At 45.8% G+C, this 27,978-nt stretch overlaps 1 long non-coding RNA gene across 3 annotated transcripts; it reads right to left on the reverse strand.

Annotated features, from left to right (window-relative positions):
- Positions 1–953: 953 nt before the first annotated feature.
- LOC102547634 (uncharacterized) lies at positions 954–27,697 on the reverse strand. 3 transcript variants are annotated; one of them, XR_355981.5, is made up of 4 exons: positions 24,907–27,697; positions 21,895–22,099; positions 21,229–21,331; positions 954–6,935 (listed from the first exon to the last, which is right to left on the reverse strand). It is a non-coding gene; the product is annotated as an uncharacterized LOC102547634 (long non-coding RNA). The 3 variants fall into 3 exon arrangements; XR_005487387.2 differs by lacking the exon at positions 21,229–21,331 and having other exon boundaries at positions 955–6,935; positions 24,907–27,340; XR_010053524.1 differs by lacking the exon at positions 954–6,935 and having other exon boundaries at positions 20,802–21,331; positions 24,907–27,343.
- Between the last annotated feature and the right edge of the window lie 281 nt (positions 27,698–27,978).

The following is a 27,978-nucleotide window of genomic DNA, read 5'->3' on the forward strand; positions in this document are numbered from 1 at the left end:
CAGGAAACAGAGGATCTAGTTGAAACCGGTTCTACGTGACACAGTAGCTTGTAGAACTTATGTGTAGTGATCTGGGGCAGAGCGTGCACTCACCAGCAAGTTGTGGTTCCCACTCTTACTGTCTGAGCCCACCTGTTTCCCTGAGCACCAGGCTTCCCAGCCCTGGAGGCAGCTGTTTGCAGCTGTCTATTCTAATCTGATAGATAAAATTCCTGGGCTCCGAACTCAAGCTCCAATATCAGCAGTACAGTCCACATTCATCTGTCTGTCTGCTTAAATCTGCCTCTTTGGCCCCCCAAAATGTGTCTTCTGTAGTTTTTAGGGTTTTTTGTTTGTTTGTTTGTTTAATCTTTACCATGTTTGCACCAAGAGAACCTTCCAAGAGCCTTTTAAAGAATCTGCTCATGAAACCTGACCTGCTCGGGGTCTGGGGCACAGTTCAGTGAGAGAGCACTTGGGTAGCATGCCCAAGTCTCTGAGTTCACACTCAGAACTGGAAAGAGATTGAACCGTGTTCATGATTGATACCTAGCGTGGTTTCTTTTTTCCTATTTGGACCCCTGTTGATAATGATGTTTAACTGAGAGAGTGAAGTATAGTTGACTACAACTCTTGGCCAAGCTCTCGTCAACAACGTGAGAAAGAAAACAAGTCGCCAGCACTCCAAAAGACTAACAGGCCAGGAAGCAGAGCCAGTCCTAGTGAACGGTAGGCACTGTGGCATGTGTATGCTGGCATTTACACATGAACAGGACACACACGCACGCATGCACGCACGCACGCACGCACGTCATGTGGTGAACACACAATAATGTTTACAGCAAAAATTAACGTCAGGAGTCAGCAACATGGTTCAATGGGTAAAGGGGCTTGCAGCCAAGCCCAGTGACCTGAGTTCAATCCCTAGATGCACACAGTGGAAACAAGATAACCAACTCCCACAAGTTATCCTCTGTTGTCCCCACACATGCCCCACATACATACACATAATAAATAAATAAATAAATAAATAAATAAATAAATAAGCAAGCTAGAGTTGATATCAGAAACCCAAAGTTTATAATTTAATGAAAATGGAGCAATTAATAAATAAGAAAAGATTTGCTGCTGTAGGGTTATGGTGCCTGTGTCTGCTCTGCCACAGGGGAGGCAAGATACAGGAAGTGACTGTGCTTACCACACACTGTCGCTGGGTGGGTGTCAGGCCGTAGGGAAGCCGCAAGACACCACTCCGGGAATGGGGAAGAGCAGTCTGAGGCTTAGGATTGCCAACTCTGGCTGGCTCAGGGGTTCCCGGGCCTGCCCCAAGGCCAGGTCGCCTGGTTCTCAGGCTCTCAGACACCCAGGCACCACTGGATCCCTTGGAAGAGCTGAGAATGGAGTGGGGGACCACAGGCTGGATCTAGCCCCAGGCCAAGGGAGAAAAGAGGGGAGCCTGGGCCAGTCCTACGGGGAGAATTCTTGGCTTGTCGGCTTGAGCTTGGCTTGGTCATTTCTGGGAGCACAGAGAGGCAGGCCTTCTACAAGAGATTAGATGGTGGTTCTATAGGCGAAGGTCTTCTCCACGGCTCCTCACTGCAGATCCTGATGAGAAGAGGCAGTCCGTGGTTTTAAGGCATTTATCGTCATTGCAGAAAGTGGATGTGTAGAACCGTAGTACCCCACTTCTCAGGGTGGGCCTGAGGGTAAATACCTTTTGCAGGGAGGAGTGTCTGGGAAGGAAAGCTTATTGGCTAAGCCCTCCAGGCCTTTAGGTACCTCATTAAAATCGAGATCCAGTCTTTCCTCTACATGTGGAGGGGCTTGGGGCATTGCCCATATGACTGACGGCCACAAATGTATGGGGGGGCCTGGTGACAGGGGCCTGGTGACCAGGAACGGGCGAAACACCCACTGTCCCTTCAGGGTCTCCGGGGTTTCAAGCCTTAGGTCAACCGGGACCCTAAGTGCCTTGGCAGTCTCACATGCTGCTGGGTATAGTTTCCCACATGGTAATTAATTTTTATGTAGGAATTAATTAATTTGCTGAACATGAATTAACAAAGCAGGCAAAATGATTATAGGAATTCACTCACAGAGCAATGTGAGAAGAGCGCATACAGAAGGAAATACGGGCAATTAAGGGTGTGACCAGGCTATTCTGAGCGTGCTCCATACCACTTATTTCCATTCACACTTTTTACTGTGGAGCCTCAAGCTGCCTGGGCCAATCTCAAATGCTGAGCTCCCTCTCACTCGACCCCAGCCTCCTGACTGGCTGGGGTATGCACAGCTGTAGCTATTGTGTGATCCTGACATGAACCCTCCAACAGAGAGCTAACTCGCGATGGATATGTGGAAGAGGTTTCTGAAATGCCAACGTGGTGCAGCTGATGAGAGCCCTGCTGTCATTCAAACCCAGAGAGTCTGACCCGAGAGGTTTGTCTCAAGATTAGTATCCGGCTTCACCTAGTTAAAGAGTAGGAGGCCAAGGAACTGGGAGGTCAGCTCAGTGACAAAGACTGGAGTTCAGGTATCCAGACACCAAGGAAAGCTGGCTGCAAAAGCTCACATCTACAATCCCAGTGTCCCTATGGTAACGCGGGATGGGGAGATAGAGGCCCAGAGGCCAGCTCGTCCGGCATTTACAGCGATGAACAGGAGACTCAGTCTCAAACAATGTGGATGTTGAAGACCAAGAAAGCTGGGACTGTTTTCCCACCTCCACACAGGCACTGTGCCATGTGTTTGCTGGCATTCACACATGAACAGGACACACACACACACACACACACACACACACACACACACACACGCACCCACGCACGCACGCACGCACCCACGCACGCACGCACGCACGCACGCACTAAGGAAGCAGATGAACAGAAGAAGGAAATAATTGAGAAATAAGAACAGAAACTATCTAGTAGAGAAAAGTTCCTCATAGGTGTCAGTGTGGGTCTGATGCTAAGATCATGTTCCCCAATTGGCTCATGATCTGTCAGTAAAGAAAGCCATGGGCCAATTGCTGTGTGGAAGGAAGAGGCCGGACTTCCGGGTCCCTGGAGAAAAATGCAGACAGACATAAGGGAGGGGAGTCGAGTCCGCCATGCATCTGATGAAGAGAAGTTGGCCAGTCACCTGAGATCTTGAGATGGAGTGGCTCCTACAGGTGGTCAGGGGAGTTTAGCAGGGACTAGATTTAACTGAGCGACTAAAGTTAGGGCAGGTGGGAGGTACGGAGATAAGAATGTCAGCAAGGGCACAATTTTCCAGGAAGGAGATAGTAGTGCCCTACAGTTGTGCTATAAAGGCAAGTTGAAAATGAACAGCTATGTCTGTGTCTTTTATCTGGGGAATTAGTGCGGCCTGTTCCCGAACATGCAACAGATAGGTTCCAAGAAAGACTTTAAAAATCTAGGTGAATGCTTGTAAAATTTTAGAAGTGTACATCAAAGGAGGCAGGGACTGGTAAGAGAGAAGCAACGCCACAGAGTTGTCCACTGACCTCCACATACAAGCTGCGGCATATGCTCCCTACCCCAAACTCTTTTTATAAGAAAAGTTGAAAGTCAAAACAGCTACATACAGAACCTGCGAAGCAGGGAACAGCAGATGTTGATGATACAAACTTCAGCTTAGCGTTTAAGAGTCCACTGCTCAGGGAGCTGCAGAGAGGGCTCACTAGCTAAAGAGAACTTAATGCTCTTCCTGAAGGCCCAAGATCACCTCTTAACACCAATGTCAGGGGGTCACAACCACCTGCCACGCCAAACACAGAGTAGCCAGCTCTAATAACACCACAGGCATGTGCACACACATGCGTACAAATAAAGATTTTAGATGAATATTTTAAAAATATTTATTTATTAATTATTTTATATGTACACTTTTGCTGTCTTCAGACACAGCAGAAGAGGGCATCGGATCCCCTTACAGATGGTTGTGAGCCACCATGTGGTTGCTGGGATTTGAACTCAGGGTCTCTGGAAGAGCAGTCAGTGCTCTTAACTACTGAGCCATCTCTCTCCAGCCCCTAGATGAATATTTTTTAAAGAATGCTATAGTCAGGCATTTGGGCAGGGAGGGGAAAAGAGCACTTGGATATAGGAGAGTTCATAAGGTCTAGCATGCAAACACAGAACAAGTCCATGGAGTAGGGCAAGATTAAGGAGATGGCTCAGTCCACGTGGTGCTTTGCCGTGAAACCTGATGACCCAAGTTTCATCCTGAGAGCCAATGGATGAGGAGGGCACAGTGATGCTTGCTTGCAATTCCAGTATTTGGGGAGGTGGAGACGGCAGATCTATGAGGCTCACTAGGCATCCAGACTAGCCTGACTGATGAGGTCCAGGCCCCAGTGAGAGAGGCCCCAGATCAGACAAACTAATGCACAACCAAACAAACACAAGGTGGTACAGACCTTGAGGGACAGCCCCCCAAATTGACCCCTGACCCTCACAGGCATGGGGATATACACGCATGTGTGCACACCATCCCTGTCCCCCGCACCCTGCAAAAACAGGTGGCTTAAGGTGCAAGAAATATTATTATTTAAATATAACTCAGACAAGAAGTATTCTAGAATGAAGTTAAAACGGATCCAGTAGCTTGGATCTGCTACTGAGAGTCTCCGGTTTTCTATAAATAATAAAATCCCTCACTTTGTTTTCTCCCACCAAACTCAGTGTTTGGCTTTATGGCTAAAATATTTACATAATGACAGTATTAGGAATGACCTTTCAAATTACTAGGATCATCTGGGAGGTTTAAAAACCATGGCCATCTACTTTTGAAACAAAGCCACTGGACTCTAACGGAGAAAATTAATAGGTGTCAGTAGTTAGAAAGTGATTTAAGTTAACACCAGACAAAATGCCTTGTAATTACTGAGCTGGGCTGAGCTCAGGTCAAACAATCTGCTCTCCCCTCGGAAAGAGACACTTCAGTTTGACTTCTTCTTCTTCTTTTTTTTTCAGAATAATGGGAGCGTGTTCTCTTCTTGATCATGTCTCAACTATTCTTGAAAAGACAGGTACCAACACCTTCCAGAAATCCTGAGAAATTGCTAGGCAACTCTCCAAGACACAGACGGCAGCCTAGGCCAACTCAACCATCCACACAGAGTGAGTCTAAGTCATATGAAACTTTGTCTGCAGACTAAGCTTCCTGAGAAGTCAGGCCACCACTATCTCCTCCTTTGCCTCTTCTGGTTCCTGACCTTACCTGTGCCTCAGGTCCTGTGGCTGCATATGCTGAGCAGGACTCTGTACCACGAGGCTATGACGGCCTCGGCCTCTTTCTCTCCTGTTCCCTTGCATCATTCATCACGATGTCCAGGTGGCTTCTTATCAGATTATCAAAGTTCTAACAATCATCCCTAGGTGACACGTATCTAAATGTCATTGGGAGTTTTTAGCATACTTTTTTATTGATTCTGGTGAATTTCCCATCATGCACCCCAAACCCACTCATTTCCCAGTCCTCCACCCTTGTCACCCCCAAAAGAAAATTTCTGAAAATTGAAAAAAAATTCTTACAATGGAAGCTGCAGTGTGTGTGTCACAGTGATCAGATAAATCCAAAGTCCACTCAAATGATGCCATCGTGTCACCTTGCACATTGCCACAGAATTAATAAAGAATTTGGGGGTCTGGAGAGGTGACGGCTCACTAGTTAGGGACACGTGTTGCTCTTGCAGACGATTGGGTTTGGCTCCCAACGCCCCCGTGAAGACTTCAACTGACTGGAACTCCAGGTTCAGGGCACTCGATGCCTCCTTCTGGCCTCCTTGGTTACCGGGCCAGCATGTGGTACACAGGCACACATGCAGACAAATACACACATAAAATAAAATAATGTTGATAAAACATAAAATATTGTATTCTCTGCAAATATAGCTGTTCATATCCCAGATGGGTTGGAGTGGCTGACCTGACGTTCAGCGCCATGCTGGCGAACAATGACACTTTGTCCTTTTCTGTTGGCGGAAGGGAGAATGCGAGATGATTGATTTAAAAGTGAGTTCAGCTCTGCTTTGAAGTCAGATTTCTTTGAACCGGGAGTAAATTCTTACATCTAATTAGCCTGTGGTGACGTGGGTATGAGTAACATATAAATTTAGCTTTGGAGCAATGGCTGGAAGAAAAGCAGTATTTTATCTCCCGCTCCCAAGCCAGGACATAAAAATGAGTTAAATTAGCATTGGAGTTGCTGAGGGAATGAGTGCCTTAGCGGCCATGCTGCACAGCTGCCTGTTCACCTTTCGCTTCGTTTGCCAAGCGTTTATGTGGGAGATGCTGTGCCAGGCTTTGAGAAGTCAACAGGAGATGACACTGGGCGCCTGCCGTCAGGGACATAACTGTTGATAGATAAGGCTCGGATTTATCACGACCGTTTCCTGTTACTCAACTGCCCCTGACTGTGGATGTGCATTTATCAAGACAGAGTTCCTTTCTGCCAAGCACCATGTCTGTGTGCAGCCAGGTCCCTCTGAAGCTGTGCACAGTTAGAACAGAAGAGCGACATACTCGTAAGTGTGGCCTATGCCGCGTGGCCATGGCTCCGAACACCACTGAATAGTAAGTGGCCCAAACCAGAGAGGAGTATGTGTCCTAGTGAATGAAGCTCCCCGAGCGTTCTCAGATGGTGAGAGTAAATGCTGGGGCAGCCATTAGCCGGGTGGGACACTGTGCTCACTTCCCCTCAAAGGACTTTACGCTACATCTTAGGCAAATGTTGAGAGACGATCTCGACCTGGAGGCAGCAGATAACGGGGAGTAAAGCTACAGGGTCAACTTAACTTTGAGTGTCGTGGTTCCATGGAGTTCTGAGGAAAGGTTAGCTCACTGTCATTATCCAAGTATACACTGTGCCGGTTACTCAGCCTCCTCCCCAGGGCACACCGCACCCCGGCAGATGGAAGTCTTCTCAACGGATGGACAGTGGGCGTCTGCCTGCAAGAGGACAAAGCAGCTCCTGTCTTTATGCTGCACGCGTGGGGGAATTCAAACGCATCCAAATGTAACACTAACATCTACAGGAAAATATAGAGAATTCAACCTTTGCAGTGTCCAGTTAGGAGAAACTTTTCCTGCATCGGGAACATAGAAAACGCATGTTCACGCCTGTAGAGCTCCGAATTCCCCCAACAGGAGCAGATTCCTTCCTGTCCTTCACTTTCGGCAGATCCCAAGTGCATTGTGGGAGTAACCCAAGACCCTCCATCATCAAGCTGGGGTTGGGGACAAGTGTTGGACAAGGATGTAGGGATAAAACAGTGGAAAAGGAAGCAGAGTGGGTCAGAAAGTGGACGCGCTGAGGGACGGCGGTGCAGTTGTTCCAAGAGGTTTGGACTTAGTTTTCCTCAAGTTTTCCCCGCAGCATCTGTGGGGCACCTGCTGTGTGCTAGGTGCTATCTGGGCGGCTGGGGAGATGAAAAGTGCAAACGTAGGCTACGCTGTGCAGTTAGCATCTCAGGAACAGTGTAAGAGGAGGCAGCCATCCTCCCAGAGATGGGAGTGAGGCTGTCAGTGTCAGGGAGAGCTTTGGGAAGGTCTTTGGGCAAATCTGGAACACATGTTCGACACAGTCTGAATCCGTTCAGAGCTGCTGGTTTTTGGGCTTTTTGTTTTTTGTTTTTTTTTTTTTTTTAATGCCTGAAACTGGGTGATTTATAAAGGACAAAAATTCATTTCCTCTCAGCTCTAGAGCCTAAAAAGATGAAGACATCAGCATCTGGCAAGCGAAAACCTTTATTCTACATCAGCACTGGGGGGAGGGGGGGGAGAGAGAGAGAGAGAGAGAGAGAGAGAGAGAGAGAGAGAGAGAATGTGAACAACACCCTGGGCATCTTAAACCCTTTATAACATTAAACACATGGCGAGGCCTGACCCGCATTCTCGTGTCTCTACCCATTACACTCACGCTGACAACTAAATTTCAACAAGTGTTTTGTTTGGCTGGGGCAGATGTTCAAAGCATCGCTGGTGCTGACCGACAGGAAAGCTCAAGTAGGGCCTTGTGGCTCACGCACTGGCACAAACAAGAGCTCAGCAGTGGGAGCTAGGAGCAGGGGCTGAGACTGTTCCAGATCACCGGGGATGGCAAGTGTTTATGGTGAACAAGACCAAAGATGGGCAGGGATAAAAACGATTCAGGGACACCATCCAAACAGAACAGCATTGAGTTTGTAGAGGCCAATGCAGAAAAATCTGTTTTTATTTGGTATGGTGTGGGGTGGCATGGTGTGGGGGTGTCTGCACACACGTGTGGATCCGTGAGCACATGCACAGGGCAGTGTCCACTTCTGTTACTCTCCACCAGGTTTCTCGTGAAACCTGGAACTAGTTGCCGCCAGTGAGCCCGATGACCCTACTTCCCCGGCTTCGTCCCCGCAAAGCACTTGGGTGACAAGCACCCAGCCACACCTTGCTTTTTACCTCATGCTCAAATCCAAACTCAGGTCCTCTTGTTTGAGCGGCAAGCACTGTTGTTACCTGCTGAGCCATCGCTCCAGTCCCACGAACAATGTTTTAATGTGATGCTCGGTACGGCGGTTTGGAAAGACGCACATAGAATCAGTGTACAGCAGATCCGGAAGAACGAGGAGATAGCATAAAGGTCTTTTTGATGCAGAAGTGATGACAGTTAGGACTTGGTGGGCAACTAGAAACGAGACATTGGGGCAGCGTCATCCACTTACGTGGTGAGGGATTGGGGAGGTTGGGAGGAGTGAGCCGGGAGGCTTAACAAAGCATCCCAGGCCTTGTTATTACAGATGCAAGGAATTTGGCAAAACTCAGCCTTCAAACACAAGCTATACTTTGGGGTAATTGACTCGGGACCAAACATTGCGTGTGTGTGCAAGCACGCCCACACTGTGTTCGCAGGCATTCATGAATCAGACCTGGAATAGGGTTGGTGGACTACCGGGCACATGTAACTCTCACTATTCATTCAAGTATGAACAACACAGGTTCTGAGCTGACTGGGTACCAGGACAGCCTTGGCCAGTGACTGTGGAGTTGCTTAAGATCGTGTGCAACCGTAGTGCATGGGTTCAGGTCCAAGCGGTCACTCAGGAGGAACCAAGGGAGTTCAAGCCAGCTGCTTAGTCTCTCTCTGTCTCCACTTCTACGCCAGTCATGGGGACAATATCAACACCGGCTGCTTCTTTGACAATTTCATGCACTACTACTCAGGGATACTTGGGAGAGGGTTTTACTTATTTGTAATGGGTAGCAGTAAAATTTACTTGTTATATCTCCTGATAACGGAATGATTTGTTTTGGTTTTAAACAGAAGTAAACAGAGAAGAAATTCCAGTTATAGAAATCCTTTCCCTCAGAAAATAATTTGAAAAAAGCCACGTTTCCTAAGTAGAACAGTTCAACAAATGTATCTGATGACTAGTGTGCTTAATTCCTATTGTACTAAGGGCCAAGGGAATTTGAAAGAACGGGCAGTTTTCAAGACTACTCCCCCAAAGGAATAAAACACGGATTCTTTTTCGATGTAAGAGATATTCTTGCTACTTTAAAATACACGGGATTTAATTTACACACCTATAAAAATTAGATAAAGCTAGCTGTATAAGCTTATTCATTATTCACACACCCTTTGCCTAAATTTTGATGGTGAGGTCCCGCCTTGAGCACACCTTCCTCCCATCTAGGAAGGAGAGCGGGGTTTATCCTTAACAATCACAGAAGCTTCGTCTTCTGCATTCCCTTTGCGTAGAGTTTTTTTTTAAATAATTTTTTCATACAATATATCCTGAGTGTTTCCCTCCCTCTTCTCCAAGGTCCTTCCAGCTCTTCAGCCACCCAACTCCACTCCTTCTCTCTCTCTCTCTCTCTCTCTCTCTCTCTCTCTCTCTTTAGAAAACAGACAGGCGGGGTTGGGGATTTAGCTCAGTGGTAGAGCGCTTGCCTAGGAAGCGCAAGGCCCTGGGTTCAGTCCCCAGCTCCAGAAAAAAAGAACCAAAAAAAAAAAAAAAGAAAACAGACAGACAAAAAAATAATTAGTTAATTAAAAGAAAGAAAAAGCCTAAGAAACACACAAAAGAACACAAAGTGAAACTTGTAAAAGTACGTAATCAGAGACCATAACACACCTGCAAGAGACCACACCAAAGATGCCCAAAGACGCATTACAAAACAAAACAACCACCTGAGAGGCCGCTGAGCTGGTCTCCTGCTGGGCATCCACTGCTGGGCATGGGGCCTGACCTCCAGCGTGGTTTGTGTGCCCAGCGAGACTCCATTGGAGAAAACAAATGAGACTCCATTGGAGAAAACAAATTTTCCCGTATAAGTAGATGTCAGGGGAGGATAGCTTCTTTATTAGTGATGGGGGTTCATGTCTACTCTCCAGTCTCACCACAGGGGCTTTGTCTGGTTTGGACCTGTGCGGCCCTGTGCATGCTGTCACAGTGCCTGTGAGTTCATGTGTCGGCCCTGTTGCATCTGGAAGACACAATATCCTTGGTATCATTCATCTTTTTCAGCTTTTACAGTCTTTCCAACTCCTCTTCTGGATAGTTCCCTGAGCCCCGAGGAGAGGGGTTTGATGAAGACATCCCATTTACGACTGAGTGTTTCAAGGTCTCCTACTCTCTGAATAGTGTCCAGTTGATGAAGACGTTCAGTTTAGAACTGAGTGTTCCGAGGTCTCTCACACTTTTGTAGCAAAAGATATCTAGCGGGGGCTTTGTCTCCACCTTTGTTTGCTGGCTACACCTATGTTTTTTCATGTAGGTACAAGTTTTGAATAGTTTTTTACTGTGTTATGTCTCCATTTGGCCTGGCAAATGGCCCTTAGTGTTAGCTGTCCCTCCTTTCCCCTCCCTTACCCACGTTCTCCTACCCCTTGTCTTTTGAATCCTCCCATCCCAGTCTTCCCTGTCTCTTAACTATTCTGCTTCCTCTTCGTTCCTCTCCTCCCCTTGTCCCCTACCCTACCTAACCTCTGTGGTTATACAGATTGAAGCATAACTGTTGAAGGCTTAAAAGCTAACATTGCATATAAGAACGCACAGGCCATGTTTGTCTTTTTGGATTTAGGACGATTTCTTTTCTAGCTTCATTAATTGACTGTGATTTTGCTTTTTTTATTTTAATCTCATGATTTTGTTTATAAAGCTGATTGATGTTCTATTGTGAAAGCATAACACGTTTTTATTGTCCACTCCTCTGCTGGGACATCGAGACTGTTTCAGATTTCTGGCTGTAATCAAGAGCAGCCATGAACATGGATGTCCAAGTGTCTGTGACATAGGATGTCGAGTCCCTTGGGTGCGTGCCCACGAGTGGGACAGCTGGATCGTGAGTAAATATATTCCAAGCTTCCTCAGGAACCACCACATTGAGTTCCGTGGTGGATATACAAGCCTGCACTCCCACCAGCAATGGGTATGAGTATTGCTTTGTTCCACATCCCTGCCAGCATGAGCTGTCATTTGTTTTATTATCTTGGCTGTTCTGACTGGTGTGAGGTGGAATCTCAGAGTTGTTTTGATTTGCATTCCCAGATGACTAAGGATGTTGAACATTTCCTTAAGTGCTTCTCAGCCATTTGTGTCTCATCTTTTTGAGACCTCTCTGTTTACTTCTGGGCCCCTTTTAAAATCGGGTTGTTTTCTTGGCGTCTAGATTTTTTTTAATTTATTTTGGATATTAACCCTATCAGATATATCATTGGTAAGGATGTATTCTCATTCTATAACCTGCCAGTTTGTTGGAATGATGGTATCCTTTGACTTAGAGCTTCTCGGTCTCCTGATGTCCCACTTACTGTTGTCTTAGTGCCCGTGTTATCAGTGGTCTGCTCAGAAGGTCTTTCTCTGCGTCGATGAGTTCAAGAGTATTTCCCACTTTCTCTTCTACAAGGTTCAGGATCCTTGACCCATGTGGAGTTGCATTTTTGTGCAGGGTGGGAAGAATGGATGTTTACATTCTTCTACATGCAGCCCAGCATCATTCATTCAAGCTGAAAATAGTCCTTTCAATTTCTGTGAAGAATTGTATTGGACTTTTGATAGGGATTGCATCAAATCTGTAGATAGCTTATGGTGGGACATCTCCACTGTATTAATCCTACCAACCCATGAGCATGGGGGATGCCTCCATCTTCTGGTATCTTCTTCAAATGCCTTAATGTTTTTAATATCCAGGTCTTTCAATTGTTTGGTTAGGGCTACAACAAAATATTGTTGAGAGGTGTTTTTCCCATGATTTCTCCCTCAGTCCATTTGCCATTTGTATATAAGAAGGCTACTGGTTTTTGAGTTGATTTTGTTATCTAATTGCTAATTTGCTGAAAAGTGTTTATCAGTGGTAGAAGTTTCTTGGTGGAGTTTTGATGTCTCATATACAAAATCATGTCATATGCAAATAAAGTTATTTGTAGGCTAAGAGATGGTGCACACTTTTAATCCAGCACTCAGGAAGCAGAGGAAGGCTGATCTTTGACTTTGAAGCCAGCATGGCCTATATTCCAGGGCAGCCAGGGCTACACAGAGAAAAATGTCTCAAAACAGAGAAAGAAAGACAGAAAGAAAGAAAGGAAGGAAGAAAGAAAGGAAGGAAGAAAGAGAGACAGAAAGAATTCGTAACCCCTTGATCTCCTTGTTATTCTAGTGTTCTAGCTAAGACTGCAAGTACTATACTGAATGTGTTGTCTTGTTCCTGACTTTAGTAGGCATGCTTTGAGTTTCTTCTTTTTTTTAGCCTGATGTTGGCTGTAGGTTTGTTGTATATTGCCTTTATTATATTGAGTCATTTCCCTTGTATTCCTATTCTCTTCAGGACTTTCATTATAATGGGATGTTGGCTTTTGTCAAGGCCTTTACTGCATCTAATGAGACGATCATGTAGTTTTGTCTTTCAGTCTATCTATATGGCAGATTACAGATTACATTTATAGGTTTATATATGCTGAACCACCTGTGTATCTCTGGGACAAAGCAAACTTAATCATAGTGGATAACCTTTGATGTGTTCTTGTATTTGGCTTGCAAGTATTTTACTGAGTTTTTTGCTTCAATGTTTATAAAGCATATTGGTTTGTACTTTTCTTTCTTCTTTGTGCATTTTAGGTATAAGGATAATTATAGCCTTATAAAAAGAAATAGACAATGCTCCTTCAGCTTCCATTTTGAAGAAAAATTTGAGGAGTATTGGCATTAATTCTCTTTTGAGAATCTGGTAGAATTATGAGCTGAATCTTCTGGCCCTGGGCTTTTGGTTGGGACATGTTTAACTACTGTTTTTATTTTACTAGAATTTGTAGGTCTTTTTAAGTTGCTGATCTGATCTTGACTTAACTTTGGTAGGTCATATATATTAAGAAATTTATTTCTGTTAGGTTTCTCAGTTTGGTGGAAGTAAAGATTTTTAAAGTATGTGTTTATGATTCTCTGGATTCCTTCATTGTCTGTTGACACCCCCCCTTCATTTCTAATTTTATTATTTTTATCTTCTCCCTCCATCTTTTGTCAGTTTAACTAAAGGTTCATCAGTCCTACTGATTTTCTCAAAGAACCAACTCTTCATTGATAGTTTGTAATTTTTGTTGTTGCTGCTGTTTTCTGCTTCTGTTTCATTGATTTCAGTTCTGAGTTTATTTCTTACCATTCACTCACTTTGGGTGGTATTTTTCCTATCTGTTATAGTTTTCAAGTGAGCTATCGAGTTGTTACTATGAGGTCTTGCCTCTTTTTTTCTTTTCTCTCCTCCTTCTCCTCCTTCTAATGTAGGCAACTTAGTGCTATGAGCTTGCATGTTATAACTGCCTCATTGTGTCCCACAGGCTTGGGTATGTTGTATTTCCCTTTTCATCCAAATTTAAAAAGTTTTAAATTCCCTTAATTTCTGTCTTGATCCCTTTTCCATTCAGTAATGAATTGTTCAGTTTCCATGAGTTTGCACATCTTCTATTGTTAATATCCAGCATTAATCCACCATAGCCAGATAGAATGCAGGGTGTTATTTGAGTTTTCTTATAACTGTTGAGACTTGCTTTGTGTCCCAGTTTGGGGTCAGTCTTGGAGGGCAGTTTGAGCTGGAACGGCTGAGTTGAACCGGCCACTCAGAATTCAGAAAGAGCTAGAAAGGGTGAGCTTCCTTCAGCCTCTAAGACAACAGTTACATCTGCTAAATAAAGGTTACTTTTACCCTGTTCCTTGATGTCTGCTGCCCTCTCAGGATCTTAGGGTAGTATGATAGCTCTTGGTTGCCACACACAGACTGCCTTTGCAGGTCTGTGGGTGGCAGACAGCAAAGGAGGAAAAGGTTGAGAGGCATCTGGAAAGTGCTAAGAAATCCTATCCACACCAAGAGGTGGTGTCACCAGGGAAGTAGGTCGCAGTAAAGCAAAGAATAATCTGTGGAAACAGGGATGGGAGGCTGACAAGGACCCTGAGTTGAAAAAAGAGTCAGGGTCTCCAACGAATGGTGTTGAGGCAGGAGTAGGAGCAGCAGTAAGCTTGTTGTCATAGGGTGAGGGGGAGATTGTAATGAAGGACAAGAAGGACAGAGTGACTCACCTACCCAAGTGCCTGCCAGGTGTGGCCACTATGGGTCCCAGATGGAAAGTGTTTCTAGGTATCTGGGGATGACAGGAAGGACTGGGAATGGGGCTGCAAGTGTCTACAGGAAGAAGGGCTGCATTCACACCAAAGTTATGCGGAGTCCCCTTGGGATTGGAAGCAAGGTGGAAGAGAAGCCCTGTAAGCAGTCTGTTCCTACACAGTAACTTTTCATAGTAGATGTGGTTTTGGACTCATAAACTTGGCAGTTTCCACCCCAGTCCTGACAAAGGACCCAAGCACCAAAAAACAAAAACAAAAACAAAACAAAACAAAACAAAACAAAAAAACAAAACAAAACAAAAAAACAACAACAACAAAAACAAACAAACAAAAAAACCCTACCACCACCAAATAGACCCCGCCTCATCTATGGCTATTTCCACAAATGGGAATATTTGAAAATTTAATATTTGAACATATGCAAAAATGACTGAGTTCCCCACCTGGGTATGTTGGCAAGAAACACCCACAATTTTTGAATCCTTAGTTTTACACAACAAATGTGGTCAGAGCCTACCACCCCCTTCTCACTCTCCCTCACTCTCCTTCCCCCCCTCTCTCTCCCCCCACACACCCCTCTCTCACTGTACCCCTCCCTCCCTTTATAAAAGGCAAGAGACCCGTAATCCCAGTTTCCCCCAACTGATATCATCTCAATGTTTCTGCCTTTCCCCCAAGCCATGCAAAGGTCTAAACTTCCAAGATGGCAGCCGGAATAAGAAGGCTAAGCCCTTGAAAAGCGATGAAGTCATGTGGGTGATGTCATGACCAAAGGGTCCCAGAATCCCTCCACTTTCTACTATGTGAGGACCGTGAAGAGACGTCCTCACCAGGTACCAACTCTCCCAGCTCGGACTCCCCAGCCTCCGGACCTGTAAGAGTCAGCTCGATGATATTTGTAAGCTTCGCCACGGCAGCTTACACAGATGAAGGAAGAAACCACTGCGAAGGGTGTACTGAGGTAACAAACACCTAAAACTGTGGAGGTGGCTGCAGAACTGGGGAATGGGGAAGCCCGGAAATGTCTTTGGTGTGTGTTAGAAAAAAGTCAGTATTGCCTTGAATGAAAGGCAATTTTCATCAGATTTAGGAGGGAAGAAGGAATGAGGCGAGAAAGGAGAGGAAAGAAAAGACAGAGACAGAAGAGATCACGGAGAAACTTTTAGTCTTCTTAGAGAACACCTTTTAAAGGCTTCAAAGCAGCTGCTCTCAACCATCCCACTGCTGTGACCCTTTGATATGGTTCCTCATGCTGTGTGACTCCCCCATAAAATTATCTTCACTGCTTCTTCATAACTGCGATTTTGCTACTATTCTGATGAATATCTGACATGGAGACAGTCTAAACAGCCTCTGTGAGTCATTTGACCCTGTAAAGGTGTTGTAACCAACAGGTTGAAAGGGGATCGAACCCAGGGCCTTGCGCTTCCTAGGTAAGCGCTCTACCACTGAGCTAAATCCCCAGCCCCCCGATTGTAACTTTAAGAATGAGACCACCCCAGATATTCTAGACAAAGTCCGTGGTGCGTGAGATGTGCCCGGAGCCCTGAGCAACAGCCTGAAGCACAGGTGAACTGCACTCTTGCATAACGAGAAGCCAGACAGCTGCTGCAGGTGGTCAGCTGCCCAAAGCCATGAGACCCGGAAGTAGCCAGGCCTGAGGTCCAGGGGCCTAGACAACAGAGCATAGAGCCAAGCAAGATGCTTCAAGAAAAGTGAGGTTTGGTCTTTAGGGGATCTGGCCCCTCCTTTCTAGTTGGGAATCGGACTTTCTGCCCCGGTCTTTCCTGTCACTGTGGTTTGGATGTGGGCAGCACTGCTAATCTCACATGTTCATAGCTCAAGTGTGCTTAGGCCCCGAACCAAATCCCACTTGTCTCACTCATGTCTGACTGAAATGATATCAGAGATTGTGGTCTTTGGATTTTGATCTAATGCTGGAATGAATTAATACTTTTGAGGCTACTGGGTCAAAGACATGAAGTTTGGGGACCATGGAAAGAACATGACAGACTGAACACTCTTAAATTCGTATGCTGAAATCCAACCTTCCTGGTGGGGACATCAGACAATCAGTAAGTTAGAAGATGATAGGTCATGAGAATCACGCCCTCATAGACGGGATAGATAGTCTAAGAGACACCAAGGAGGTAGTGTGCCCCTTACACAAAGGCCAGACAGCAAAGACACATTGATCTAAGAAATAAGCCCTCGGGGTTGGGGATTTGGCTCAGTGGTAGAGCGCTTGCCTAGCAAGCACAAGGCCCTGAATTTGGTCCCCAGCTCCGAAAAAAAGAGAAAAAGAAAAAAAAGAAAAAAAGAAAAAAAAAAAAAAGAAATAAGCCCTCAATAGATTCAGACTCCACGGTCCCTAGAATTTTGAGAAATAAAGGTCTCGTACTCATAAGTCACACAGTCTGCAACATTTTGTTACGGAAGACCAAACAGCTACTTCAGAAGTCACACACAGACAGGGCTTCTCTATGTAGCCCTGGCTGTCCTGAAACTCTCTCTATAGACCAGGCCTCACAGATATCTGCCTGCTTCTGCCCGTGATTAAAGGTGTGTGCCACCTTGCCCAGTGGACGGAGACTTTTATACGCGTGCATGTAAATCCCTGCTCAGTTGTACGTCAGGAATATCACACACACTCCATTTTCTTCTTTATAGATGTTCTCATAGATTATTTTCAAAAAATAAAGTTAGTTCTCTATAAGGTCCTATTGTAAAAGAATAAACTTTAATGACAGAGAGGACAAACAGAGACAAAAGTTTTCAAAAAATATTATCTGAAATGTTGAAAAGGCCAGAAGCTGAAGAAGAAATCGGAAGAGAGCTACTGAGGGTGACAGCCAAGGAGGAGAGCAGAGAGAACCGCTGAGGGCAACAGCCAATGAGAGCAGAGAACCATTCCACCCACTGGAGCGAGATTTTTGGTGTCTTAAAAATTTCAGTTATGTTATGGAAACACATTTTTGTTTTAATCCCAGGTGTGGGATACGGGGCTGCTTCAGATCGTCCCCAGCAGCTGACTATTCTGCTCTGGGTGCTCCCGGTGCAAGCTCTGGGAGGGGCATGACCTTTGCCAGATAGGAATAGTTTAATTCTGAGGATTCTGGAGAGACATTAAGTGCCAGAGCCTGGAGAGAAAAGGTTGCAATCTGAAAGAAGAGAGGGACGTGGCTGTTCCAACCGCTGGTTCCTGCTCCTGCAGCTGCTGGTTTGTCAAGGGATCGAGAAAAAAGACAAGACCTCGGGACATACCCTGAAGAGGCAAAGACTGGACTTGCCTCAAGGAACTCAAGGCCACGACCATCAGGAAGTAGTTTAAAAAGACCTCAATGCCTCTCCACTAACCTGTCTCTCCTACCTGATGTTGGGGTGTTGGCTGAGTTTGGGGAGAACTGTGAGAAATGAAAGAACCCCCCAAAAATAGATATATGGGCCAGAGATCCCGAGTTCAATTCCCAGTAATCACATGGTGGCTCACAACCATCTGTGATGGGATCTGATGCCCTCTAATGGCCTGCAGGCAGAATGCTGTATACATAATAAATAAATCCTTTAAAAATATATGTGCTGCACACCGCGTTAGGCCGTGGTCTGTATTCGCTGCCCATGTCTCTGCCCCCGTGGATGAGTACAGGGAAAGGCAAGTTAGTTGAGGCTGACGTAAATAAATAATAAGAGCTTCCAAAGCTGTCTCAAAGGGAGCTGCAGGATCGCTGCTCCTGGTGCATTCCACATGTTCAGCTGTGTGAAGAGAATTCGGATGATGGGTTTATATGGCGGTGCTCTTAAGGGCTCCAAAGACAAGACGGCCTGGGAATGAGAAGGAAGCACACGGAGTCACCGAGCTCCCTCTTCATGGTTCCTGCTTCCAGCTTTCCCTTTCCTGAGTGCCTGGGCTAATCTGAGCTAATTTTTCTAAAATGCAGATCAAAACACACTGTCCCAGTTACTCCACTAACTGGGTAGTTTCCAGCATTTTAAATGTTCTCCTCACCTGTCTACCTCTGAAAACCTCTGGCTTGCCTTAGAATCACCTGCTTAGGCTCTCTGTGAGAGCAAGACTAGAGAGCTTGCTGGTTTCTCTCTCATTCCTGTGACGTAGCAGGCATGTGGGAAGGTCGTGGCTTTCCCTGACGCCATGTGCCCTCAGCATCCACTCCTTCCCTTCCCACTCACTGCTCTGGCTGCATGAGCTTGGCAGTGGGGACACTGCTGGCCTGCCTGACCACGAGCTCTTTATTGCTGATCCCGAGGACACTCCTCAGGCCTCCCTATGTCAGGGAGGACCCTTGAGCCCTCAGTCTTGCCCTTCAACATTCTCTCCTGCTGACCTCAATAGCATGTCAAGCTCTCAGTTTTCCTCCAACCACACAGCATCTTCTCTGGCCATAATCTCTAGTCCCTCCCCTTCCTTCCCTTATGCTTGGCCTTTTCTTCTCTCCTCACTCTGCCTGCCCCGTGTGGGGGAGACCACCCACACCCACATGGACAGTCTTTCCCCTCTCCAGTGGGCATCTCTCCTCCAGGGTCCCAGAGACCCTCTCAAAAACATCACAATCACAGTCTAAATTTAACACCACGTCAAGTCTCAGTTCACTAGGGGACGGCATATGATCGCTCTTAGATTCATCCCTACCTTGTGTGCTTTCTGTCCTTTCTTCTCCAAGGGGACACACTTCACATTCAAACCAAGGAGGACAACATGATAGAAAACAATCTCCTAACTGAAAAAACGAATACTTTCACCAAGATTCATATATGTGCATGCAGATGATGATATCATGAATCCCATTATTTCGATCACTTGGAAAATTAATGGAAAATAAATAAATAGTTTGGAGCCCATCTAAAGGCAGGCTGGTACAGACGAGGTTCTATCTGTGAACTTCACTAAAGACTTTCAGGATGTCTGCCTACGTAACTTTTCACCGTGCGTCATTATCTTACAATGTGTGCTTGGGACTCCCTTATGGAGAACCCATCAGAATTTGTAGAGAGCATAATTCTGCTATTGGCCAAAGAAGTTATTATTTTCTGCACTTGGGAAAGAAACTTGGCATTTTCCATGACTGGTATCTGTAGGCAAATTTGGACAAATCCGATTGATTGTTACCAGAAACGAGATTGCCTGCTTCCCCTCTCTCAAGTCAGTAGTAGCCATTAGCTGGTCCATAGCCAACTTTACCCGATGCCTGGAGAGAGAATGGTGTGCCAGAGGAGGATCCCCTGGATTTAGCAAATTATAACTCCAAGGTAAGATTACTGTCATTGAGTCTAACCACAATAACTTCCCACAACGTAAGGATAGCCCTCAGAGTAAAACCAGGGCAGGTAAGAGAAGAACCAAGTCACCCATCTTTGTTAAGAATGAACATGGTCCAGAGGAGCGGACATCTTTGTTATGCATCCCATTAGCCTAAAACGGTGCCTGGCATAAAGAATCGCTCAATATTTACGTCATGTGCTGTTATTCGAGTCCCATACAATTTTTAAATGTCACAGATTATTTCCTTTTCTGAAAATCCCAACCACATAAAATGTAGAAACCATCCGTTCCTCATAGAAGGGCTGCATTTGGTGTCCCTGTGGCTACGTGCACGCCGTAGAGTCAGGTACATGCTCATCGGCCTGGGTACAGTATACTCACGATGGAAGCCAAATGGCAGGCCCAGTCATCCCACCACCCCCACACCGTCCCACGAGTAGCTTGGCCAGGCTCTCCGAGAGGAGGTCTTCTCTTTCCCACCCCATTCCTCTGGTGGCATTGCTCTGTCTACTAAAATGACTTCTCCATCCTCGTACGTATGTCCTCCTACGAGAAGTCTCCCCTTGTTCTTCAATCTTCTCTAATCCACCACACATACAGCCAACTGTAACTTTCCCCTTAGGATCCAGTCTCCTGCAGTAGAAGCTGCATTCTAAATGCCTTCAGCAGATTCTCTTCCCTACAGCTAGCTCCTGTGCGGAAGAAGGAGCTCCTGCTTCGTGTATTAATCCACTCAGTGTCAGAAATCGCATGCTTTGCTGTGCTCTTAGCGAGGTCCCTCGCTAGGATTCTACAGCGGGATTCGGTGACTGTGAAATTTAAATGAACGGCCAAAAATGGCTCAGAGTAGAACCGCTTACATCATTTCAGAAGCCCTTTGCAGTTTTACAAAACAAGAAAATAAGTCGCGTTCACGTCTCAGAGAATCCTCTAAAGGGAAACTGTACTTAATAGGAGAGAAAGGAGACATTGTTTCTTTTATTAAATTGAGCTCTTACATTATGAAAAAATATTTTTGAAAAATCAAATTATTAAAGTTTAATTAACTTATAATTGGCCACGAGTGAGAAGCTCCCAATTAGTTTAGCTGTGGATTGAGGGACGGCAGAGGAATATTGTCAAGACAGACTCCCAGGATCCTAGTAACAAGTAGAAGAGATTAGCGCGTGCATGCGTGCGTGCGTGCGTGCGTGCGTGCGTGCGTGCGTGGAACTCGATGAGGGAAAAGGTAAGCTTAGCTGACCAGGTCAGAGAGCAAATCCTCTACGCTTAGAAATGGAAGCCACCAGGGCTGAACCGATTGTGGCCCACAGAGAGACAGGACATACACAGGGACTGCCAGAATGTTCTGGAGTTCTTTAAGTTCATCCTCACTTACACAGTATTGTATGGTGTTTGTCTCCTTCCTTCTGGAACATTCTAGCAGTAAAGAGAGTGTGGCTCATTGTTCAAGGCCAAACCGGTTGTTAGAAGCCAATTATCTGTAGCAGTAGAAAAAAAAATAAAACTTTCCCTTGTCTCACATAGGTACCTTAACACTTAGCACTTCCCTCCTGACACCAGAGTGTGCAAAGTGTTCTTCCTACACAGTAGACAGTTCTACACAGTGGACAGTTCACCCCCAGCAGGGTGTCATATAATTTAAATAGATTCTAGCACTATCTACCCGGAGTTAGAGTCAGACCTCACAGTTTAAGGGCTCAAGGCTGTCCTTTATTTCAAAGGCTACTCGTTAGCTTAGGATTTCAGAACCTCTAACCAGCCAGCCATACTTTAGGACTTCTCATGACCCCTGCCTGGTTCTGGCATTTTCTAGAACGGCCCACAGAACTCAGCAAACAGTTTACTTATATTTACCCATTTAATAGAAAGGGATACAACACCCAGAGAGAAGAGGTACCAATGGTCAGATATGAGGAAGTGGCACAAAGTCTCCATGTCCTTTGGGGTACAATCCCTTCCATGCTCTCAGCAACCCAGACGCTCTCTATATCAACCCCTCTGTGGGTATTTATAGAGACATCAACGCATAATCATGACTGACCAAATTACAGGTGACGGTCCATCAGTGATTCATTTCCCCTCAGCTCCTTCGGGTCGGGAAAGTTCTGCTCGGATAGTTGGTTCCCTGGTGTCTTACTTTTCTATGGCTGTGTTAGAATATCACCACCAAAGTATCCTTATAGTTCCAGGGGGATACGCGTCCACTGTCGTCATGGCAGCTGGTGTAGAGGGTGAGAGCTCACATCCTGAACAGCAAACAGGAAGCAGAGAGAGTAAATTCAAAATGGCATGTCTTTAAACTCTCAGAGCCTGTCTCCAGTGTAATAGCCCTCTAGGACAAGGCCACACCTCCTATGCCTCCCCAAACAGCGCCACCAACCGGGGACCAAGTAGTTTTGCTTCATGTAGCTTTTGTTACCCCCACTTTAAGCTCTTGGCAAGGCCCCACTACCAGCCCCCGCCCATAGAGTATTGGATCTGCAGATGAAGCACGCACGCACGCACGCACGCACGCACGCACACGCATGCACACTGCACAATTTCAACCTGCTTTCTTGGCTCAACTGCTGAGCCCCTCCAATCTACCTCGGCTAGCGTGCCCTTCCCAGTACTCCCAGCTCAGCACCCTAAATCTGGACTCAACTTCAGTTGCTCTACCACCTTCAGTCCCAACCCAACACCCTAATCTCCTGCCTGGAGAAGCAGCCTAAGGTCGCTCCACCTAAGATCTCACATGGCTGGTCACCTTTTCCTCATCTGAAGCTTGGCGAAAGTTCCTTTCCTACCTGGCATCTCCCCATCTCCCCTGTTGAGACCCGGAAGTCCCGCCTCCTTCCTTCCACCCAGCAATTGGCCCCTGGCATCTTTACTGATAGATCACAAACCAATTGGGAAACAGTACCTTAGCATCAGACCCACCCCCTGCATGGCCTGAAGGGGACATTCCTATTCAGGCTAACCAGCCCCTTCATTGAAACCATCCAGGGTTTCATCTGTCTATCAATCATGTCCGTATTGTACATAAAGACACTTCTTTCCAAAAAGTCAAGTTTTAGAAGCTCTGCTCTGAAAACGGATATAGAGAATCTACAGGGACAAAGACCCAAATTAGATTCTTGTTAAATCACAGAAGCCGAGATGTGAGAGTTTTTTACTGGGGTGAAGTGTTTCTGTCCTAGTTTGCTGGAAGATGTAACAACGTAAACTAAATATGTGCTTAGGCTTCCACTTTTGATTTGACAGGCCTGTTGCCGTTCCAGTGGGTGGAGTCACAAAACAAGCAACAAAATGTCAAAGGCAAACCCAGTGAGATCCCTAAAGGACTTCCTAAGTTATCTGGGCAGCAAGATTGGGTAGACTGAGGTCAGGTTAGCGAACAGTGACAGGCCTAGTTCACTGTAGGAAAGCATTGATTTTATAGTATTTAAAGCGTAACCTCCATGCTGTGTGAGTTGTCCAGAGTAAGTCCATCCTCAAAACACGACGCAGCCTACTGTGGTGTGCAGAGACAGAGATGGGGGTGGGGCAGTTAGATGACCTGGAGCTCCCTAAGCTGAAAGGCTGATTTGAGAGTCCTGTGTAGCCCAGACACATGGACGAAATGGAACGGGAAGGACCCGACACCCTGGTGAGAGTTTGCCTGTAGCTATGGTAAGCCATAATCACCTGCAAATCTCTGCTCAGCGACATATGAGGTTCACTTTTATTATTATTATTATTAATATTATTATTATTATTATTGTTGTTGTTGTTGTTGTTGTTATTGATTTTTACTTTCATTAAAATTAGATTTTTTTTCTCACATACTACATTCTGATTATGGTTTTCTCTCCTCAACTTTTCCCAGATCCATCCCACCTCACCTCCCATGCAGATCCATCCCCTTCCTATCATTAGAAAGCAAACAGGCTTCTGTGAAATTATAGCATATAATATGTGATATGTAACATATAACGTGTTATATGTGTAATATATGCAATATGTAGTGTGTAATGTGTAATACAGAAAACTTTAAAAAAAGAGTCCTGAGATGATGTTATGAGACAAGAATTCCCAAAGGTGCCATTGGGTTCATTTTGTTGTCCATCCACTGCTGGGAACGCAGCCTACGCTTAAGAGTAGTTTGTTTCCCCAGTGAGACTCCCTGGAAGAAACAAAATGTTCATTCGCATGTGGTTATGAATTGGAGGTAGTTTCTGGGTTAGGGATACTGGTGTGTGGTGGGAATGGTGACCCCCCCCCCAGGTGAGGACTACAGGGTCTATAATGTTGGGTCTATAATGGCCACCCTGTCAGTGTGCAGGGTGTCAGTATCCAAGGTGCCAGTGTCCTAGGTGCTAGCGTCCAAGGAGCCAATGTGCAGTCCGCGGATGTACACTAATACTCTCTGGTTATTTTGCCAGAACGTGATAGCTTATTCTTCGCTTTGGCTGTCCTTGGGGGAAGGGGGTGGGCACTAGAGGGTTTATCTTATTGACACGATTCCACCAAGTCTCTTAAAAGTAAGTCAACAGGAAGAAAACGAACGACTCAATTACAAAACAGGCGAAGACTTTAACACCTCGCCCAAGAAGATATTCAGAAGAACGGTAAGCAAGCACAGGGATACGCGTTCTATCCGGTATGTCACTAAGGAACGCAAACTGAGCCAACCACCGCAACCCTCCCGCATATCTCTTAGAACTCTCCTTTGACTTTTATTTTGTGTGCGTTGGCGGTTTGCCTGCATGTATGTCTGTGCGAAGAGTGCCCAATCTTGGTGTTACAGACAGTTGTGAGCTGCCACATGGGTGCTGGGATTTGAACCAGGGTCTTCTGGAAGAGCAGGAGGTGTCCTTAATGACCGAGCCATCTCTCCAGACCCCTGGCGCATCTATTTGAATGTCCAAACCCAACAGTTCTAGAGGTGAGAGCAGCAGTTTCACCCATTGCTGGGGATCTGAAAAAGGTCATCAAATGTGGAGGTGGTTTGGTAGCTTCTGACGAAATTGAACACATTTTATAATAATCAAGCTTTTACATTTACTCAAATGACTCGGAAACGTATGCCTACCCACGGGTGCTGATAGCAGCTTTGTACGTGATCCAGAACTTGGAAGCAACCAAGCGTTCTTGAGGTAAACGGGAGAATAGACCGTGGCCCAGCCAACAGGTTTGCACTCGGCACTAAAGAAAATCGGCTGTCTTGACACGGAAGCGCATGGGCCTAGAAGTTGATTGACACGTGAAACAGCCAACTCCATTACAGAATACACTGTAAGAACCCACCCATGTGTGGCATTCTGGGAAGACCGAGGCAAAACATTCAGGAGTCGAGAGGTTGGAGGAAAGGAATGGGGAGCGAATGGAGAGTGGAGGCACTTAGGACAGTGGCAATACTCCGCATGCCGTGTAGGAGAAAACGCCGCATTGTACATAGTTCCAAACTCGCAGAGCAGAGCGCACCGTTCCAAGGGAAGACGCATGTAAACTGTGCCCTTGGGAAGCTGAGAAAATAACCATGTTGAGCAGCAGGAGCCGGCAGCACCCTGGTGCAGATGTTCATAGTCTTGGGGAGTCCAGAGCACACGTGGGGATCGCTGCACTTTTATCTCAATTTTGCTTTTGACTTAAGGCTGCTCTTTAAAAGGAAAATCTGTTTTGTTTTGATTTTTTGTTGTTTTCTTGATGTTGCTGTTTGTTTTTTAAAGCATAATTAAAACTGCCTGGGCCAGCAAGAGGGCTCAGCGGGTAAAGGTGCTTGCCACCAAGGCTGACAACCTAAAGTCAGCCTCCAATCCACCCAGTGAAAGGCCAGACCCATTTCTGAAAGTCGTTCTCTGACCTCCACCTGAATGCCCTTCCCCACCCCCGGGGCGCAAATAAATAAACGTAACTTTAAAATGTTGAGATGTAAATTTCACATTAAAATAAGAATTTTCGGGTCTGACTTCAAGCACTTACTTTCTTCTGAAATGGTCTACTAACTAGCTTTGCCTGAGACTTCGGTGAAGAAGAAAAATTAGTATAAATGAGTCAGGTCTCTGCTTCACATTTCAACGTGTCTAAATGTGGGCGGTTCCTCCAGTCTCTTCATGGCCAAGAGCTTAGTCGGGTTTTTAAGTTACTCACCTACTTGCCTATATTCTTGAGAAATAACATTAAATAAGGTTTGTCCTTAAACTGTTGCCACTGAGTAAATTCGGCTTGCTCTTACAGATGCGGGAGCGAAATGAACAAGGTTAGTGCTGCCACCTACTGTTGGGAGAGGGTATGAGTTGCGTTCCCACACAGTCATTTTGGAAACAGGCGCTGGGACAGCCAAGTTGCTGGTCGGATCTCCGGAAAGCATGGTCTATTGCCTGGAGGAAGGCAATCACTGAAACGTTTGAGATAAACGTGGAAGATTCTGGAAACAGAGGATAAACACCAAGAGAGCTGTCCAACTTCTCCGACAGGAGATTTCCTGGGGCTCTAATGTCTTAGCAAACCCCGGGTTCCTTTTGTATTGTTTCTGTCTGTGGCACCTTACAGAACACTGCGGGGGCGCTTCAGAACTGTTGCCAAGAGAGAGGGGTGGGAGGGTAGAAAGTTTCCTTGACCTTAGTCTTCCCTACCCTGGTCTAGATTCTAAATTGGCTATCTTTCAACTATCTTGATCCTAATTTTCCTCCCCAGATACTTTCCACCACAACCTGGGTCATAGCTGGTGCATTATGTCACGCTGACTATTTTAAAGACTGTGTATCATGTGAGGTCTCACAGTTCATCACCTCACAGTTATTCAGGTGTCCCGTGAAGAGCTGTCACCTAGGCTGTTGGGAAGCGACCCAGAATGCAGCCTAGCAATCAAACGGAAACACTCACGCATGGCCTAATTAAGGGTTCGGGAGAGGGGGTGGGGGATGCAATTGTTAGGCAGGGATTTCTATAAAACTCAAAATGACGTCAGTATCTGATATTATTATGTCCTTATCAACTCAAAGGCGGTTTGGGCAGGTCTGGGAGGATAAGGCTAAAAAACTGAGGTTTGGTGAACATAATCACTCTCTCTCTCTCTCTCTCTCTCTCTCTCTCTCTCTCTCCAATAGCACTTGTAAGGGACTTTCTTTGGGACCACCAGCTTCCAAATAACGACACAGAGACATTTATTTATGAATGCCTAGGCCTAAAGTTAGGATTGTTCCCAGCTAGCTCAGAACTCAATTATCCCATTTACACTAATCTAGGTTTTACCAGGTAACTGGTTAGTTAACTCTCCTTCCTTCCAGGTGGGCTCCATCTTCCTGATGAATCCTCCCTGGCCTGACTTTCTTCCAGAGTTCCTCACTCTTCCAGGAAGTCCCACCTTCTACTTCTGCCTTCATTACAGGCCATGGTCTTTTTGATGAGCCAATCAGAAGGTGAAAGAGGGAGCGTTTACATACTTCGTTGTAGCCATGTTAATAAGAATACCAACGTCTGCTTGTACTCAGTTCTCTGCCAACAGAGAAATCTGCATTTGGATAATAGAGACAGTCTTTACACACTGCACAATATTATCCTAACAGCCACCCCTCCCAACACTCTGGTAATGGTTCCAGTTAGTTTTACAGCTGTCTTCTTCCTCGCCATGCACTGGACTTCCCTTACTTGGCGGGTTATGCATCTGCAAACAATATACTTGTGTTATGGTATGCTCGGCCCAGGGAGTGGCCCTATTAGAAGGTATAGCCTTGTTGGAGTAGGTGTGGCACTGTGGGCGTGGGCTTAAGACCCTGAAAGTCAGTCTTCCACTAGCAGCCTTCAGATGAAGATGTAGAACTCTCAGCTCCTCCTGCACCATGCCTGCCTGGATGCTGCCATGTTCCCACCTTGATGATAATGGACTGAACCTCTGAACCTATAAGCCAGCCCCAATTAAATGTACTTATAAGACTTAACTTGGTCATGTTGTGTGTTCACAGCAGTAAAACCCTAACTAAGACAGCTTGTTTCTAAGAACTGTGAGGACTATGCCTTCTTCCAAAATAAAGAACTCACCTGTGCTGGCTGATGACTCTAATCTTAGAATTTAGGAGACCGAAGCAGGGGGATGGCCATGATTTCAAGGTCAATCTTGGCAACATAATGAGTCTTGGCCAGCCCAGGCTGCAGAAGGAGACCT

This window comes from Rattus norvegicus, chromosome 7, assembly GCF_036323735.1.
Source record: "Rattus norvegicus strain BN/NHsdMcwi chromosome 7, GRCr8, whole genome shotgun sequence".
Lineage (NCBI taxonomy): Eukaryota > Metazoa > Chordata > Mammalia > Rodentia > Muridae > Rattus > Rattus norvegicus.